The sequence below is a fragment of the Camelus bactrianus genome, chromosome 3, assembly GCF_048773025.1.
Source record: "Camelus bactrianus isolate YW-2024 breed Bactrian camel chromosome 3, ASM4877302v1, whole genome shotgun sequence".
NCBI lineage: Eukaryota > Metazoa > Chordata > Mammalia > Artiodactyla > Camelidae > Camelus > Camelus bactrianus.
The window spans coordinates 29,087,248-29,105,189 of NC_133541.1; the positions used below are offsets into that span (position 1 = coordinate 29,087,248).

Genomic DNA, 17,942 nt, shown 5'->3' on the forward strand with positions numbered 1-17,942 from the left:
TGGTGGCTCCGCCATCCCTGCTGTGCCACACAGAGCCTCCAGTGACTTATTCAGAAAACAAATCATGAATGTGTTCGGGAATGAAAATAATTTGGCCTAGAGCTAGGCCTTAGCGCTATCCTGACGGCTTCCTTTCCCAGGAGGATCTGGGTGTAGTGTGAAGACGATGCGGCGGGCTTCAACCTTCTGCCCTTGCAGCACAGGAGTGCCGTGGACGGGAGCCCAAGCATCGCACTGCTCCAGACTAAGGAGCAGGACATGAAGCACAAATGAGTCCACGCCCTTCCGAAAGCTCTCCTTCGCCCTACTGACATCCACTTGGTGTCAGGACTTCTGTCTCTAAGCCAACAACGTCCGATGACCACAGGCTCTCAGAGATGCGTATTCCTAGAAGGAGTTCACTGCCTGCTGTCAGAAACCACCCTGTGTCCAGACACCCTGGTGATCAGGATGAGGATGGATCACATAGGAGAGAAGCCAAGAAAGAGGTTGTGCTTCTTTTCTTTGACTTTAAGAGCTACTTCCCTTCCTTCCCCTCAAAACTCTTGCACATGAATCAGAGAAACATTACAACCTGCAAGATTCAGGACAGGCTCCAGGCTCTTTCTCCCTCTGACACCAACTTTCTTCTCTAACCTACCTTTTGTTGCTTCTTAGGAAAGCAGAAATTTAGCTGATCAACATTAAAGATTTTTGCAACTCTCAATTTCTTGGGTTCTAAAAATGCATTCAAAAGAGGCAAAGGTACAAGTGACTTGAACAACTTCTGAGGGTTCTGCCCCGTGGGGTTCTATCAGCGGGCAGAACCTTTGGAAAGAGACCAGCAACCTTTGAGTAGTGAACATGCAAGACCTGAACCTACGTCCTCACTTCTCACTCTGGAATCTCTCCTTTCCTGAGTTCTGTCACACGGAAGCGTGGTCACTCAAGATTTTTCATTGCATATAGCTAGCAATAAAATATATTTGAGCATGTGTGCCTGATATCTGGGTAATTCTTGGTGAATCTTGTCTAACTATCTAGATGCACACACATATATATTACTTTGGGAATATAGTTTATGCATTATGATTTATAATATAAACAAAAATAGAAAAGATGAGATTTGTTAAAAACATTTTTAACAATTTCTCTTGATGCTCAATAAACTGTCTTGAAGCCTCCTTTGGAGGGCCCTCCACTGTGGAGACCACTAGAGAAAAGAGTGGAGAGAGGAAATCATAGCACTGGTGGAAGGCAAAGGGCACAGGAACACAAACAAAACCAGTGTTCCCTACTGGTTGGTTCCACCCATTCAAATGGGTTTATCAGCTCCTTTCTTTAGCAGGTGAATCCAGCCAAGCCCTCTGTTGGAGCCAAAGCCTGACTCCTCACCACATTCTGCCCCAGCTGCATCGCTTCTCCTGGGTCTTTCCTGGGTCTGAGGCTCTTGGTTCTGCTCTCCTGACCAGGTAACCACCAAAGGGACATTATCACCTGAATGTCCAACAGGCACCATAGTCACCCAAACACACAAGACTGAAGCATGAGTCCAGGATCAGTTTTAGTCTCTCTCCTCTGACTCCCAAGTTCACATCTCCACCACACGTCCTGGTGCTCCTGTCCCAAGTGTCTCCTGAATCCCGCTGTCCCCCGTTCCACTGCCTTCATCACTTCCTGCCTCAGTAGCTGCAGTGGCCTCTTACAGAGCTGCTCTGCCTCTAAGTGCTCTCTTCTCAGGCCTGTCAAGCATGCCCTTCCTCTGATCAACTGGATCATGGTGGCTTAAAGCACTTCAGTGGCTCTCCAACCCTTCAGAAAAAAATATACATGGAAACTCCTTAACTTGGTGTGCAGGGCTTTCCTTCGTCAGACCTTGCCACACCTCCAGGTGCACACAGCGTAATTTCTGTGTCTCTCACTTCCATACTTTTCCCTTTCCTCTTCATCTGGTTAACCCCGCCTTCACCTTCAGCCTCCAGAGTTCACCTCCCCAACCAACGCCTTCTCTGACCTTCCCTCTGGGCTTCCAGAGTACTTACTGCCTCCCGTGGTAACGTTTCCTGTCTTGGTTCTGTTAGCTAGTTAGGCAGGTGGGGGCCCCGGGCAGACAGGTGGAGGAGAGGGAGGATGGGCCGGAAGATGGCGGCATGCCTGCTTCCAGCATAAGGACTTTACTTCTACATGAGTGCTGGCAAGAAACCGGTGAGACCCCGCCAGCCACAACTGTGTGGTAGCAGAAAGGACTTAATGGGACATGACCCAGTGTTCACTGTATTATAATTAACACTGCAGTTTAGTTCCCCCTGCTCCCCCACGTTGGGTTTTTCTGTGTACACCCTGGGTAAGGACATGCGCAAAGGGACCAGACATGACTCAGCGTTCCAGGGACAAGAGCTGACAATCAATCAAGAGACCACCTCCAAGTGAGAGTGTAAGAGAAAGGGGAGACCAAAACCACTGCCTTTCCTCCTTTGGATCAGCCCGCCTCCTGTTCTTGGGGGTGTACTTTTCCTTTTCTAAATAAATCTTTTAAAATCTTTTGCTACGCAGGAGCGTACCGTCTCCCGACTGTAAACTTACACTTCCGGTATGACAAGAACTGGGGTCTTTACCTTTTGGGGTAACGGTTCCACTAGAACTTGCCAGGGGCAGGGCCTGACCCTTAATTTATCTGTGTGAGTTTAGAACTGTAGCCCTCGCACTTTAGTGCTCTGAGGAGTGACAGAGGTGCTTTTAAAATAAGAGTGATTCCAGATTGAGTAGGTTTGGGGTGGAGCCCAGCCACTTGCACTTCTAAGTCGCTCTCTCTCAGGTGACTCTCATCTAATTCATTCTCAGAGGCTAGCACAGTATCAGTGCTAAGGCTGAAAGTTAATAGCAACGAGAGAAGGAATTTTTCTCTCTCATCTTTCCACGCCTGATAAGTGAATGTACTAATACGGGGCCAAGACAAAGACCATCATGTTGACTATGCTTTTGGAAGTGAGACCTTTGACAGACTATACCTGGGTGCAGAGAGATACCCCACAGCATGAAGCTGGCCTTTGAACCTACTTTTGTTGCCTATGTGTGAGTATGTGGTGAGTACACATGCATACACAAATTCATTAAAATCATATTCATTACCAACAATTAAAATATTTTTGATGCAAATGAAGAGAATGAAAAATACCGTATCACTTACATGTGGAATCTAAAACAACAACAACAACAACAACACAAGTGAACTTATTTAAAAAACAGAAAAAGACTCACAGACATAGAAAACAAACCTCTTGTTACCAGGGAGGAAATGGGGTGGGAAGGGATAAATTGAGAGTTCAAGATTTGCAGATACTAACTACTATATATAAAATAGATAACCAACAAGTTTCCACTGTATAGCCCAGGGACTTGTATTCAATATCTTGCAGTAACCTATAATGAAAAGGAATATATGTATGTATGCGTATGACTGAAACATTATGCTGTACACAAAAATTGACACAACATTGTAATTGATTATACTTCAATTAAAAAATAGCAAAAATGAAACAAAAAAATAGTTTTGAAAAATATAAGAAGAAGGAAACTCCTCTAGATTAAAAAGGTACCAAAGAGATATGGCAATGAAATGCAATATGTAAATCTTGATTAGATTCTGAGTTGAACAAAAATAAATTATGAAACAATGTTGGGACAATTGGAGAAATTTCAATACGGGCAATTAAATGATAAAGCCATTGTTACTTTTTTTTAGGGGTGATAATGGTGTTATGGTTAAAATAGAGAATGCCCTTATTCTTAGAAGGTAGATGCTTAAATTTCTAGGGAAGAATTGTCATGATCTGCACAACTTCCTTTCAAATGATTCAGGAACTCATTTATATGCATACATATCATGTGGCAAAATGTTAGCATTTGGGTGAATCCAGTGACGGGAATAGAGTTATCTGCTGTACTTTTGTTTACGCTTTTCGAAGGATTTAAAATTTAAATACAAAAAAATGGGGAAATGGGAAAACTAGAGTGATATTACATATTCATTCAGATTTGTGGCTTTCCTTGATAAGTCTGATTTCCTGATAAAACAAGTAGCCGGAGTTTCACGGAGCCTATGTAGTTTGCCATAACCACTTGGCTCATGAAAGTCACCTACCGGGCCAGAGGAGGTGTTTGATTTGCAACCCATGAGAGGAAAGTCAAGAGCCCTTGAAATTCTCCTCCTGGCTTCTCCTTATAGGATTGTGTCTCTTGAATCCAGTAAGACTGACCTGAAGTGTCTTTTGTTGGGGGAAGTCCTTTCATCTTGAAAAGACCAAGTGGGAACCGGGGAACAGAAGGCTTGGGCCCACCATGTAGGCTGTGTCTGTTCTGGACACACACAAAGCCTACTGTGAATCTCCAAGATCAGTGGCCAGATCAGGATAGGAGGTGAAGGATCCAGTCAGCAGCAATGAGTGACTCAACCTGAGCCATCATTGTCTCCATCTGCTGGGATTTGGAGTCCTGGCCATATAGGTCAGGATGAGCAGAATGCACCCTGGCTGGTAGGTAAAGAAGTAACCCCAAGAGAATCACAGTGAAATCATGACGGAGACTGTCTTTGGGAAGCAGTGTTGGGAAATAAGCCTGAGGAGGAAAGATAAGTGATTTCAACTTTATAGATACTATTTATTCTTTTCATTTTAGAAAAGATTTCATACAAACATGACAAAACTCTTGGTGATGGATCCATTGGTGTTTGTCATGTGGCATAAAATTCATATTTTATGGCATGACAAGAAAAATTTAAACATAAAAAATTCTTTTCTTCCCTTTGACCTCCTCTCCCCGCACTGCATTGTGTATCTGCACTGTGCATCCACCAAACCTCCCCCATTGATAGGAACACCTGCTCAACCACAAACAGCAACGTTCTCCTAGCATCAACAAAACAACTCCTTAAAAGATAACATTCCTTCTTGATCTTGTAAGGGGTCACATGACCCACCAGGATGATGCTTAGATCTGGATTGTGTAAACTGTCAATAATCTGTCATTTGATGTACAGCCCTTGGTCTCAAAAAACTTATGTAACTGTGCCTTGATTTCCAACCGGCAGAACAGTTCTCAGAGTTTTCTGAGGTGCTTTTCCCAGGTTATAATCCTCTAATCTGGCTCAAATAACATGTTTCATTTCTTTCTTAGACTGATTAATTTTTTGTTGATAGTTATTACTACTTTGTGCTTTTTCCTCCCCCTATTTTAAAAATTTCTCAAAAACAAAAAATCAAAATGTTACTTCTACCTTACACAGGACACAAAGATTTCCACAAGTGTCCTATACCATGGATGTGTGAACTTTAGAAATATTGTCTCTTGACTGAAGGAAGAGGAAGTAGAATCACAAACCCTAATTTTCCTGAAGACAAAGAACCGCAGATTTTAAATTTAAATCCCCAGGGTCACTGTTTTTTGATACGGGATTTCCCTTTAATTCCCCATCAGTAAAAGAAAGAGCCAAGCAAGGCAAAACATGAGACAAAAAAATGTGTAAGATCTTTCTTATGTATGATATAATTTCCCTTCTCTTTTTTTCTGACTCTGGAAGCTAATAAAGCAAAGTCCCTCACTTATGATGTCATCTCCCCTCTTTTTTGATTTTGGAAGCTCATAAAATTTAAAAACATTCATAGTACTACAATTGATGACTCCTTTGGGATCTTAGCTAAATAGAGCCATTTCTCACTATAAAGTTTCTTTTGGCCTATTCTAATCCTCAGCAATGCATGAAAATAAAACAGGATAGGAAGGGAGCTTTGTCTGGTGGTGACGTTATGCAGTGCAGGACAGGGAATGGCTGACACACAGGGACTGGGTTGAGTGTCCCACCTCCTGGGCTGGGATGGGGCTGGCGCTGATGGAAAGATTCTGGGATTTGGATCCCAGGTGTGGTGAACCGAGTCTTCTAGAGGACAGGAGCTGATACTCTTGCTAAAGGAAGGACTTAAAACACCAGTAGGACCATGAACCTTGTTGGGATGGGACTGAGTTTACACTATCCTGTCTGGAGACAACTGGCTGTGTGCATGTAACACTAAGTTAATTTGTCCTGGGGGCACTGCAGTGTGAAGGGAGAGTCTGTAAAAGGAGAAAACTCAAGGAGAAACCAGACATCACCCAGAACCAAACGGAAGGACAACAGGAACTAGTAACTCTCCTGGACCATATCAGTTTACAGGAAATCTAAGCAGAATTAGTGGGAGCCCTAAACTCCTTGAAGTCTGATCAAGATGGGTGAGTTTGGGGTATATTCTTAGAGATTCACTTTTGATATTTGTGTTTGCCATAACTTTCAGGTGTAATTTGGTCTGCTCTATAAAATTGATAATTATAGCTACTTTTTATTGGGAGATTAACATATTCCAGGCGAGGCACACAGATTTTGTATATAATATCTAATCTAGTACTCACATGATTGCTATGCCCATTTTGTAGATAAGGGCACCCAGATTAAGAAGTAAAGTGAGTGACCTAAGGGGCTGAAGACGTCCTCAGACCTAAATTTGTGTGATGGCCCAAATACACTTTCTTAAATACACCCAGTGGCTCTCAAATCTGACTTCACAATAGAATAATCTGGGGGTGCTTTTAGCAAATGCTGGTGGCCGGACGCATGTGGCCCAAATAAACTGTAGTATTCGGGTGAGGTGCCTGAGAACCTGTTTCCTTTAAAGCTTCCAGATAATTCTAATGGTTAGTCAAGATCAAGAATCTGACTTATCTTGGAGGACTTCCAATATAATCAAAGCTGCCCTGTAGTATAGTAGGCAAAATAACCCACCCCCCACCCCAAGATGTCCAGCGTCTAATCTCTGGGACTGTAAATATGTCACCTTACGTGGCAAAGGGGGACTTGCTGGGAAGTAAGTCAAGGATCTTGAGCTGGGGAGATGGTTTTGGATTATCCAGGTGGACCCAATGTACTTCATGATCCTTACACAGGGAAGAGGGAGCCAGGTATGCTGATGTCAGAGTGATGCTGATGAGAAAGACTCTATTTCAGCCATTACTGGCTTTGAAGATGGAAGGAACACAGCCCTACCCACACCCTTGATTTTGACTCAGTGAGACCCATTTTAGAGTTCTGACCTATGAAACTCTAAGATCATAAATATGTGTTGTTTTAAGCCACTAAATCTGGCCTTTTGCTTATACTGGAAGTGGTATAGTTACATGTCAGACAATTTGACCTATGCTTGTTGGCTCTCTATCCAACCGTTTGTACACCTGCTTGCCCATCCATCCACCCATCTCTCTATCAATTCAGAAAATATTTACGGAAAACCTACTAATAGTGTGAGGCAGGGATTGTCTTTTCCATTTCATGGGTGGGCAAACAGGCACAAGAAATTAACGACGGAGGCCAGGCGTAACTCCCAGGCTTTGGATCCCTATGTGCACTGCTCTTCCTCCGTAGTATAAGTTACCTCTGGATTTCTAATTATTAGAATCCAAGGCTTTGTGGGTAGGGACTCAAATATGGCCATAGCTGACCAATAGAGGAAGTATTTTGGTGGATGTAGATTTCTGCAGAGTTCTTTAAGTCACAAAGTTGTTGAGGTGTGACAGCTGCACGGCTGGCTCCGGGGTAGTCCTGCCTGTGTCAGTGTCTGGAGCCTTCATCAGCCTCTACAGCATGGGATTGGTGACTAGGCCACCCTTCTCAGATTGGTGCTTAGAGCAGTACAGCGCCCAAGGTCTGAGATCAGCCTATAGCAGATTGCAGGATTTTTAAAAACTATAGAAGACAATTTTCCAAATGAAATGTGTTAAAGATAGATATACACTAAAGTCACTCCAGCAGAGGCAGGAATGTCAGAAACTCATTTTTCCTACCCCAACCCTCTGATGCGTCTCACTGGAATTCCCAGGACTCCTCAGAGCAATTTGAAATTACTGGGCTGTAGGACTAGTGGAGGGGGGGGGGGTGATGACTGGCAGCCTCTGGCTAGCCATGATGAACATAATCTTGTACAAATATCTTTTCATTTTAAAAGGAACGTATACTCGCTCTGCATCATGATATTGATTAGGAAGAGGAGGAAGATAAAGATGATGAAGAGTCAGAATGATTAATTGAGAGGTATTTACTTAAGGAGGCAGTGTGAGGAAATAGAAAATGGTGTTTAGCTCAGAGCCAAACAGCTCTAGCTGCCAGCCCCAACGGATGCTGCTCTCGGATTGCTGTGTTAACTCAGACAAACCCCTTCACCATTTTCAGTGATGATCACCTTCCCTCAAGTTCAAGGATTAAGTTAGGTGATATATGCAAAAGCACTCAGTACAGTGCTTGGCACATGGCAGGTATGGAATAAAGGTTGGGTCAATCTTTTGCATCTGTATCGAGTACCTTTCAGGCTATAAGGCATTCTGTTAGGTGCTATTGCCAAAGATGAATAAGACAAAAATCTTTGCTCTCAAGGCTATTTGGAAAAACAACACAGTTTTGGAAAATTCATAGTAGGATGATTATTACAGTGTAGTGTATTTCAAGTACACAATAAGAAGTCCAGACATGAGAAATTAGTCTGCACTGGAGTGGTCCTGAAATGCTGCTTGAGGCATGGGCAGGATTTGGTGGGATGAGAGAGCAGGACAACAGTGTAAACCATGGGAGAAAGAATGCTAACAAGGAGGATCTCAGAGGCTACATAATTCTCAAAATTCTTCTTGCAAGGCTGGGAGGTGAATGGATGAACAGAGAGGTATTTCTCTTCACTGAGTGGGGAACTGAGAAAAGAAAGTCTAGGTTCTCACAGAGTCAGCCATTCCCAGCTGCACCCTGTGCAGCTGGGTGTCAGCCGTGGTGAATGGGGAGTCTAGGTAATGTTGGGTCACTCAAGTAATAATAGATTTTCACATGGGCAATGAGACTTGAAAAGTGATTGTAAGCAGGATACAAGACAGAAGAGAAGCTATGGGAACACAGAGAAGTAGGTTAGCAAACTGGCTTATCTCTGAGCTCTCGGGAAATGGATCCCCGTAGAGCAATCAGGAGTGGTAAACATTCTCTGAACCAAAGATAAGAGTGGTTGAGAAAAGGAGACTGAAAGATATCTATTTGAGAACATGCACACACACATACACACAAGAATACCAATGCCCTTCAGTAGTCAGTTTTTATTAAAATGGACATTACATTCCTCTATAAAAAATAATCAGTTTATCAGAGCTGCAGTAATCAAAACAGGGTGGCACAAAAACAGACATATGGATCAATGGAACAAAATAGGAAGCCCAGAAATAAACCCACAGATTTATGGTCAATTAGTCTTTGACAAAGGAGACAAGAATATTCAATGGAGAAAAGACAGTCTCTTCGATAAGTTGTCTTGGGAAAATTGGACAGCAGCATGTAAATCAATGAAGTTAGAACACTCCCTCACACCTTACAAAAATAAACTCAAAATGGCCTAAAGGCTTAAATATAAGACATGACACAATAAACCGCCTAGAAGAAAACAGGCAAAACATTCTCTGATATAAGTTTTAGCAACGTTCTCCTAGGTGTCTATGCAGGCAATAGAAATAAAAGGAAAAATAAACAAATGGGACCTAATTAAACTTATAATCTTTTGCACAGCAAAAGAAACCATAAGCAAAACAAAAAGACAGCCTACAAAATGGAAGAAAATATTTGCAAATGATGTGACTGACAAAGGTTTAATTTCCAGAGTATATAAACAGCTCATACAACTTAATAACAACAACAACAAAAAAAACACAACCCAATCCAAAAATGGGCAGAAGACCTAAACAAGCAGTTCTCCAATGAAGACATACAAATGGCCAATAGGTACATGAAAAAAATGCTCAATATCACTAATTGTCAGAGAAATGCAAATCATAACTAAAATGAGGTATCACCTCACACTAGTCAGAATAGCCATCATTAAAAAGTGTACAAACGATAAATGCTGCAGAGGGTGTGGAGAAAAGGGAACCCTCCTACACTGTTGGTGGGAATGTAGTTTGATGCAGCCCCTATGGAAAAGAGTATGGAGATTTCTCAAAAAACTAAAAGTAGACTTACCATATGGTCCACCAATCCCACTCCTGGACATATATTTGCAGAAAACTGTAATTTGAAGATACATGTACCCCAATGTTTACAGCAGCACTATTTACAATAGCAAAGAAATGGAAACAACCTAAATATCCATTGACAGGTGACTGGATAAGGAAGCTGTGGTATATTTATACTGTGGAATATTACTCAGTCATAAAAAATAATAAAATAATGCCATTAGCAGCAATATGGATGGACCTCGAGATTGTCATTTTACATCAAGTAAGACAGAAAGAGAAAGAAAAATACCATGATATCACTTATATGTGGAATCTAAAAAAAGAAAAAGAAGACACTAATGAACTCATCTACAAAACAGAAACAGATGCACAGATATAGTAAACAAACTTATGATTACTGGGAGGGAAAGGGGTGGAAAGGGATAAATCGGGAGTTTGAGATTTGCAAATATTAGCTACTATATATAAAAATAGATAAAAACCAAATTCCTTCTGTATAGCACAGGGAAATATATTCAGTCTCTTGTAGTAACCTATAATGAAAAAGAATATGAAAACAAATATATGTATGTATATATATGACTGAAGCATTATACTGTACACTAGAAATTGGCATATTGTAACTGAGTATACTTCAATTAAAAAAAAAGAAAAAAGTTTCTTTTGTATACCACAGGGAGCTATTTTCAATATCTGGTAATAACCTCTAATGGAAAAAATATGGAAATGAATATATGTATGTATATGCATGACTGGGACATTGTGCTGTACATCAGAGATTGACACATCATAATTGACTATACTTCAATTAAAAAAGAAAAAAAATAGAAGAACTTTGAGTTCACACACCCAATATGTTTACTTATTTTTATGCATTATATATATATATATATATATATATATTCTACAACTATAAAATATTATGCACATTATAAAATATACATCATATACTACTAACAAAAATTTTTCAAGGAATACAAATACAATTTAATATAAACATTCCTAGTATCATTAGCCCATATTACCTAAAATATCATGTGAAGCTAAACCAACTAATAAGCCTTTGGGAAAGTAAGTGGTGGCTGTGTTGGGCACCAGTCTACTCATTCTTTTTTTGCAACAACCCACAGATTCAGCAGGTATCAGAGGTAACATCTGTGTGCTGTGACCACATGTCCAACCTCACCCCAGGCTGCCAACAGACCCGAACATGTTCTCAAATTAAAACTGAATTGTCATTTCCATCCTAAGTGTATTATTTTAGAGTAAATATTTTATGAAGCAAAACAATTTGTATGCAACTGGAAAGAGCTAGCAACTATTTGGCTGGGAAAATAAATGGCTTGATTTAGGAAAAGAGAGTAAAGTAAGACTTAGATGCAGCCTCCATAGAGCTCTGGGGAATAAGTTGACTGGATGAAGAACCATGGTCAGCATTTTAGCAGGCTTCTGGCCAAGCTTAGAAACTGGGTTCCATCTGCTTTTTCCCTTCTTCAGTTAATCATTGTCTGGGAGCCCATTCAACTTATAGCTGTATTCACCATATTGTAGTACAGTGGTTTTCAAACTCATTGGTTTCCAGATCACATTGCATGCTTAAATATTATTAAAGATGGGGGGAGGGTATAGCTCAGTGGTAGAGCATATACTTCGCATGCCTGAGGTCCTGGGTTCAATCCCCAGTGCCTCCATTAAAAAAATAATAATAAACCTAATTACCTCCTCACAAAAATTTTAAAAAAATTATTGGAGGACCCTCAATAGTTTTGTTAATATGGGTAATAGCTGAGAAAGTTTTTACTTATCTAATAGTTTGTTTAAAATAATGACAATAAATTATTATATATTAACATGGATAACACTTATGAAAAATATATTTTCCAGAACAAAAATGTTAGTGAAAGGCGTGGCACTGTTTCACATTTTTGCAAGTGTCTTCAATGTATGGTGTAATAGAAAACAGCTGTATTCTCTTATTTGGTCTGCATTCAATCTGTTGTGACATTGTTTTGGTTGAAATATATGACAATATGGCCTCATACAGATATGTAGTTGGAAAAGGGAAGAATATCTTAACAGCCTTTTCAGATAATTATGGGATCTCTAGAAAATTCCACCAAACATCCATGAGAGAAAGAGAATGAAAAAGGTGAATAACAGTATTATTATGGAGATGGTTTTGACCTCATGGATTCTTCGAAAGGGGCTTGGTGATCCCCAAGGGCTCTTAAGGCCACACGTTGAGAACTGCTGTTCTAGCCTTTCTGTAGCTTTGTATGAGCTAGATGTACTTCCAGGGGACGTGGGGTTTCCGGTTATCTGTGGCTGATTCTCGAAGTAAACTAACTGTGCACTCCAAATGTACAACATCCAGGCTTGTTTCTAGGTTCTCCAGAAGAATTTCCCACCTATTTCTATAAAATAATGGCCCCATGACCACAGCACACATAGGTCAGATAGTCTGATTTTGCATGGAACTATGAGGAATCTGAAAAAAGATCACTTATGGAGGTTGTTTTGCTTTTAATTTTCTTCATTATTAATATTATTGATGTAAAAGATTTAACTCCAGGCAAGGAGTCACATTTGTTAACCTTAGTTAACTTATTTATGTAAAACTACTTACTGGTTGCCTCCTGTGGGGTCGTGTCCTAGGTAATCAGATTGTAAGACTGAATCAAACAGTCCTATCATGCCAGGAAGCTCCCAGTCCTTGAAATACAAACAGGTAATCACAAAGTCACACCATTCACAAACACAAACTCAGTAATCAATTTAAATTCCACGGAAGGAAAGAGGCCAATTGGCTTGCGAAGCCATGGAATTGCTTTCCTGTTTGTATTACAACTAGGAAAAGAGACAGGAAGTGATGGCTGTCAGAAAGTTTGAAATGAAGAGGGAATTATGGAAAACACCCCAAGGAACAGCTTTTCCTTTCACAGTCAGCTCAGGATCTTAAAAATATTTTTCTTGAGAAGTGAACAAAGGTGACATTTTTACCCTTTGGGCTTAGAAGCAGGTCAGTGCACATTTTGAAAATAAATAACTTCTGGCTGATTTGATGCAGATGTCACCCACAGCTGTCCAAGCAGGGGCAGAGAGGGTGTCAACAATTTGCCACAATTTACATTCAGAATTTGGCAGAATTCAGGAAATGTAGATTACTTGTGTATAGAACAGTTTGTTTCTCTTTATGCAGCTTAAATATTCATTATCATTATTTTTTTAATATTATGATACCAGATAACTAAGTGTCTGCATAGAAGCTGTCATCTTTATTTTATAAAGTTAAACATTTATACCTGTTAAACATTTTTGAGCACTCATTAGACACCAGGTGTTTACACTGAGTGAATAAATGATGAATGAAACCCTAACTTATGGTAGCTACTTATTTATTGAAAGATATGGCTAACATATCATCAGCTGCTATGAATTACATCAAACGTATTATATGTTTTTCAACAAACCATTGATAAACTTTTAGAGAAGTGCTGTCCAATAGGATTTCTTGTAATGTAGAAATGTTCTCTATCTGTGCTGTCCTCTGTGGTAGCCATTAACCATATTCTGATGTTGAGCACTTGAAATGTGGCTAGTGGAACCGAGGAGCTGAATTTTAAATTCTATTTAACTTTAATTAGTTAAAATTAGTCAAATGTGACTGGTGGCTGCAATATCGGACAGCCCACTTCTAGAGGATCAGAGCCACACACCACACTTTTGTTTTCTAAACCTCTCAGCAACATGAATTCTAGGCATGTAATAGGATTTTAAAAGATACTTTTGTATTAAATTATATTAGTCATATTGTACATTTATATTAAGGCTTATCTGGGTTAATGAGAAGATTAACTCACTACTTACTCTGCCCTGAGATTTGGAAATAATCACTAGAAGATTCATGGGACTAAATCTCTCATCAATTTTCTTGGTCACTTTAAATGAGACATTTACAGACATAGACAGTCTGGACTGTCATAGACTAGAGAAGGCATTTGGGCTTTTTGATATTATAATCATCTATCAATTAGAAAGCCAAGCCAGAAATAACTGGCAAAAGAGTAAAAGCAAAGGCAGAAAAGAAAGGCCATTAATGTAAATCTGGTTCCTTGGAGATAGTGGGAAGAAGTGTACTTGGGCAAAGGAACTATAATGCTTTGGCAAAAATGCAGAAATTGAGATGTCATGTCCATTAGAGACATAGCAACACCTGAGAGTTATAGGGGATGCAGGTTTTGTGGTCAGAGGTTCTCAGCACAGTTAGACAGATAAAGACAAAAAGGCAGACAGCTACATAACAATCCAAGAATCAGAGAATAATAAAGAACAATCAAAGGAGTATCATGTGACAGCAATTTTTTAGTTGCCAAACTAGATGTTTGGAAAGAAATGTGAGTACAGAGGAAGCTAAATTCCCATTGGACAAAGGTGGTAGAGAGTGTGTTGTTTGAAGTTAGGCTGCGATCTGAAGTCTTCACTCTTCACCCCTGAATCAATTTTTCTTTTTTGGCCCAGTTACTTAACCTGAGTTTTGACTTTCTTACCTATCAAATTGGAGTAATATTAGCTAGCAGGAAAGATTGCTGCGAAGGATGGCCCAGAGCCTAACACACAGTAGATACTCAAGACTCCAAGACTAAGTTGTTATGACTATTAATTACTTGCACCAGGATCTTCCGGAAGCAGAACAAATAGAGGAAATGTGGTGATGTTGGTGATAGACAAGGAACATGTGAATTTGACTTGGATAGAGGTTGTTGGAAGAAAGAATAGGAGATAAGTTTAACAGGTAAGATGGGCCCACTGAATTTCTTATCCTTGAAATCCTGACAGAATCTAGGTTTGACTGTCATTGGTGATGCGGAACAATTGTAGGCTCATTAAAGGCAGCAGGTGAGTAGATGGGTCAGTGGCACCACCAGAGACAAAACTTGGGAAAGGCAAGGAAAGCAGTTAGGAGGATGTTACAAGAATCCAAGTATGAGATAATAACCTTGACTAAGATGGTAGCTGCAGAAATGGAAATAAAGGGCAAATACGAGACATTTTTAAGAAACAATGAACTCAGTTTGAACTTCCCAGCCTCCGCGCCCAGGCGTTACAGGTGAGTTAAGATACGGATCCACAAAGGCCTTGGGAGCTATAAGGAACACGTTACTTACCTAAGGCAATAACTTCCAGACACAAGCAGCCTTTTTTGTCTACACAATCAATCTAATATCATCACTTCCTGTGTGGGATATGACAGGAAAAATTCTGAACTAAAGTGCTTAGTGCCAGCCCGGATATAAGGAAAGAAAGGAAGAAAGAGTTAAAAATGACTATAACGCTTTCATTCTTCAAGACAAGCTGGGTGGTGCTGATGGAAGCCACGTAGGTAGGGAAGGGACTTGCTTTAGAGAATTTTGTTTTGGATAGCTCAGGTGCTGTGCGTAGGAAATATTCACGTGAATAGGTCATTGGGAAAACAGGATTAGAACAAAGATGAGACACTTCCTAGAGGCAGAGATTATTTGCATTAGTAATGGAACACAGTCAACTGCATTTGGTTAAAACCCTACTCAGAGGATATAAATTAATGATTTAATATCAACCTGTCTTTATCTCCTTTGTCTTTAGGTCTGATCTATTAATTCTTTCCATCTTCATCTTAGCCAAAGATATGGAAGCATTCTGATATTTACAAATCATACAAATATGGGAGGAATAGCTAAAATGTTGGTGGATACCATCAAGATTCAGAATGATTTGTTGACGCTAAGTTAAGAAGATACAAATAAACAAGTACACCCAACAATGCAAATGGACGTGACACCGCACAGCTGTAATATATACATTTACATAAGTTTTAAGAAAGTCTGAAAAGGAAAAAGAGAATGCTATGTCCTTTGCTAGTGCCATTTTCGCTTCTTCCTTTGGATCTCTCTTAAATGATTCACTTTTAACTTGACAAAAATCACAATATTTAATTAAGCCAAGATCAGTGTGTTTGCATTACTTTTGTGGACCAGCCTACCTGCCAACTGAAGAAGGGACAATAAAGAGTGGCTATTGTGTCAGGAGAAAGCTGGATGAGGACAATGAAGTCTCTGTGTCAAACACGGAAGTGTTACCACAGGGCAGGGAGGGAAAAAAAGGAACTCTCCAGCCCTCTAAGCATCCGTGTGTGATTTCTCCAACAGCCTCCATCAGATCAGCACAAAGTGGATCTAGTGGCTTCTCCAGAATAATTAAACAAATGAAAATGAAGTAGCAATGTTTAGAAAGTTCTTTTAAGCGCATAGGAAAGGTGGGAGGGTATCAGAATGCGGCTTTAAGTTTATTTACCAGCTCGGCTTTCAAACCACTTCTTCTCTAACAGGTGAAAACCACTTTGCTGTGTGTTGGATTGCGCTGAAGACTTCTGCACATGCCACCATGCCTTACTGGTCAGCCCAGGTTGCTTGCAGAGCCTTGGGCGGAAATGGAGCACTCTAAATGAAGTGTCACCACCCCGGGGTCTCCCAGACTTGTTGGGGGAGATGGGGTAGAAGGGGACATGAGCCTCAGGCTCACTCCCAGGCTTTGGAGCTACGTGCATTCCCTCCAATTTCCCACTGACTTCCACCTCCTTCTCTTTCCACTTCCCCTTTTCTCTTGTTCCGCAAAGAGTGGTGGAGAGGTGGTAAGAAGGGAAGGAGATAAGGTCCAGGTTAAGCAAGGAGGGTGTGGCTCCACTTTATTTATTTATTTATTTATTTATTTATTTATTTATTCATTCATTCATTCATTCATTCATCTCCTCATTTTTAAGGGTGGCTCTGTGCAGGCCAAGGAACAGGTTGAGTTGAATGTGCCCTGCACAACCCTAGGGGGCGCCATTCCCAGTGTGGCATAAAATGCAGAACACTTCCCAGTGAGAAACTACCGTGTTTGAAAAATAGGTGCTTTGGAAAGGAGCCTTATCGTTTTGACTTGTCTGAATTGTTCCTGCTACACTTAATTGCTAGAGGGCGCCTATTTATAACCACATTCAGAGAATTTAAAGTGCAATTCTCTTGTATATTTACATTAAGGCCCAAAGGGAAGTTTTTATCAGGCCAAGAATTTTGCATTATGTTCCTCTCTTGGACGTATTTCTCCCCTTCTCTCTCCTCCGCCCCGTTTTCTGTTATCCTGAGGATATGCTGCTAAGAGCCTTCTGAACTCTTACATGTTGTTTCATAATCCAGCAAGTGTTAAATCAATTCACTGTTGTTTTTTTCCCCAACTCTGGTTGAAATAATCCCACTCTCCTTGGTGGGCCCGAGGTTTTTCTTTTCAACGTGTTTCAACAATTTTCTTAAAGTCATCAAATGCTGAAATCCAGAGTTAATTTTTTTTAAAAAATTTAATTTTTAAAAAGTGTATGTGTGTGCATGAATTGAAGGAGGTCCTTCTAAATTTCAAAGGAATGTTTTCCCAACTCAAAGTGAGCCATATGGTCATAAATGTAAATGTCTACACTAGTAAAGAAGAGGTTAATGAACATTTGTCAGTGTTTGTGTGTGCGTCTGTGGGTGGGTGAGGCAGAGCACATAGAGAACGGAATTTATCAGGTTTGTTTCTCTGAGAAAGAAGCGAGAATAAGATGATGGTTAGTTAGATGGGTTATTCCTGTGAATTTCTGAATGGGTTCTAGCTGAGAATTCACTATGGTCTCACATGACCCAACAGCCCCTTAGAAGAGAGGGCAGAGCAGGAAGTCGCATTTAGGGGCTCCTGAGAGAAGAGGCTTCTTGGATTGGGATGTCTGGGCAGGATGAGGAGGGACAGGCTTCTGGACAGCTTGACAAGCAGAGCTATTAGCGACTAGAAGACCTTTCTTCAGAGAAGACTACCTCTAAGACTTGGAGAGGGCTGTTTCATTCAGTTCTACTAGAAGT

General features: G+C 40.4%; 1 protein-coding gene and 1 non-coding gene across 7 annotated transcripts in view; one reads left to right on the plus strand and one right to left on the minus strand.

Moving 5' to 3' along the window:
• The window catches only part of FYB1 (FYN binding protein 1), a 142,589-nt gene that overhangs the window by 104,042 nt on the left and 20,605 nt on the right, over positions 1–17,942 (minus strand). The window lies entirely within an intron of this gene.
• TRNAA-CGC (transfer RNA alanine (anticodon CGC)) lies at positions 11,654–11,726 on the plus strand. The gene has a single exon. It is a non-coding gene; the product is annotated as a tRNA-Ala (tRNA).